The sequence below is a fragment of the Lepidochelys kempii genome, chromosome 10 (genome assembly GCF_965140285.1).
Source record: "Lepidochelys kempii isolate rLepKem1 chromosome 10, rLepKem1.hap1, whole genome shotgun sequence".
Taxonomy (NCBI): domain Eukaryota; kingdom Metazoa; phylum Chordata; order Testudines; family Cheloniidae; genus Lepidochelys; species Lepidochelys kempii.
Genome location: NC_136389.1, coordinates 23183816 through 23185809, shown reverse-complemented (window position 1 = coordinate 23185809; position 1994 = coordinate 23183816). Strand labels below are relative to the sequence as shown.

The 1994-nt window shown below is 47.3% G+C and overlaps 1 protein-coding gene across 2 annotated transcripts in view; it reads right to left on the bottom strand.

Moving 5' to 3' along the window:
- Positions 1–1063: 1063 nt before the first annotated feature.
- LITAF (lipopolysaccharide induced TNF factor) overlaps positions 1064–1994 on the bottom strand; it is a 25063-nt gene continuing 24132 nt past the window's right edge. For both annotated transcript variants that reach the window (XM_073362433.2, XM_073362434.2), the window contains one exon: positions 1064–1994. This exon is cut by the window's right edge and continues 2367 nt beyond it. The gene's annotated coding sequence lies outside the window, so the exon portion shown is untranslated.

Sequence of the window (1994 nt, the reverse complement as noted above, 5' to 3'; positions counted from 1 at the left end):
TCAGCAAGTCTGATTCCATTCTGGCTTGCACATCTTCAGATTTAACTTGTCAGTTGCTCAGTACCAAAGCCTATTACGTTCATATCTCCAATGCCATCGTTTTTCTATGCGGTTTCCCTCTTTTTTTTTTTTTTTTTTTTTTTGAGGTTATTGCTGATGGCCATCCAGGCTGAATGTGCGTCACAGGGTTCAGTTCCTGAAGGGAACCATGCAGCTCAGTCCACAGGGCCTGCCAAAAAAAAGGCATGCTACCCCTGCAAATGGCCCCTCCTTGCCTTCCCCTTTGTCCCCTCCCTCTAAGATTCCACAGAGCAACCCTGTTTTCCCACCTTCAGGGTCTTCATTGCTCGAATCTCCTGTGCATTTATTATTAGGTCAATTCAGGAGTGACTTCCTAAAAGGGGTGGGGGGAGGAGAGGCCTCCCTGCCCCAGCCACACTGGAAGCAGCAGGGAGCTCAGACTCCTCAACCTGCATGGGGAGAGGGTCCTCCTAAGAACAGCACCTGGCTTGTGTCCCCTCCCACAGGTCCTGCACAGAATAGGTGGAGGGTCCCTGGCTCCCCACTTGACTCTTACCCCAACCCGGCTTCCAGTCAGGCCGCAGAGCTGCAGCCTCGCCCATGGTAACAGCCTCCCAGGCAGCTGTGGGGAGCTGTGACCCTCCATCTGTCCTGGGCAAGAAGTTTGAGGGTGGGGACCACAGGCTGGGAGCTGCTCTCTGCCCCCCCCCCCCGCCCCCCCCCAGGCAGGTGGAGGGCCCAGAGCTCCCCATGCCGCTCTTACCCTGGCCAGGCTCCAATTTCGAGCCTGGGGGGGGGGGGGGGGGAAGGAGGAGGAGCAGGGGGCTGGGCCCGTGGCAAAATGTGGATGGGCCAGGCCTGTCCACTTTCAAAAGTGGGAGGACCATGGCCTGTTGTCCCACCTCCGGGTCAATTTACTGTTGTGGGTTTTGGAAAGCTCTTTAGGGCAACTAAATACAAGTGTTCCCCCCTATCTAGATTAAGGCCAAAATGTTCCCACTTGGGACCTAAAGTTAGGCACACACATTTTCCTCAAATGTGGGTGCCTATTTATCTCAAGAATAATCTCTCCAGCCAACATTTTCATACCCCTGCTGGATCTCTGGATGCAATATTTCATAACACTACCAAACAGGATTTTATTGTAAAAGATATTCAGCAACAAAAGCAGACAGTAACTTCAATGTAACCCAGAACATGAATGCATTTTCTCTCTCTCTCTCACACACATACACACACACACAATAGTATTTCCTGCATTTCCTTGATACACTTATTTGGACACTGAAAATTGTTTTGGTCCATTCAATTTAAAACGTCTCTACATACACAAGAAATAATATCTGAGGAGCCATGCTCAGAACAAAGCCATACAAGGGGTAGTAGATAGCTTTTGCAGGTGGTTTAGCAAACCTAAATCAAGCTCAGAGAATCCTCCCACGCAATAAGCCTTATTCCGGTTCTGACAGGACAAAAAAAGAAGTGGCAAACCGCACCCTAAACAAAACCCAAATGCTGTTTCTTGTGAGCATAAGGAAATATTGTGGTGCTACCATCTCAGGCTTTCCATGACGTCGCTATGTAGGGACAGGGGAACTTAGATGAATACTTCTTTGACAATGTATCTGTTGTTCATTTGTTGAATAAACAGGGTTGCCTATGTGGAAAAGGAGTGATGTGATCCACCTCTTTTCATGCAAATGAATGAAGAGTTGTTAAGAAGTGTCACATGCTTTTTTTGTTCCATCTGTCTCAAAACAAACTAACACTGAGCCAAGAATTATGTTTTGAGATGTGGATAAAATAAAAGCATGATTTGTCATTCTGACATATGTAAGGTTATAAATTAGGATTAACTAATGTTTGTGTAAAGTATCTATCAGTAGCCTGATTTAACAACTGAATTGCAGCTTTAGATCCATATCCTGCAAAATGCTCCTGGGCAAGCTGACCCACACTCCAGTGAACTGCAA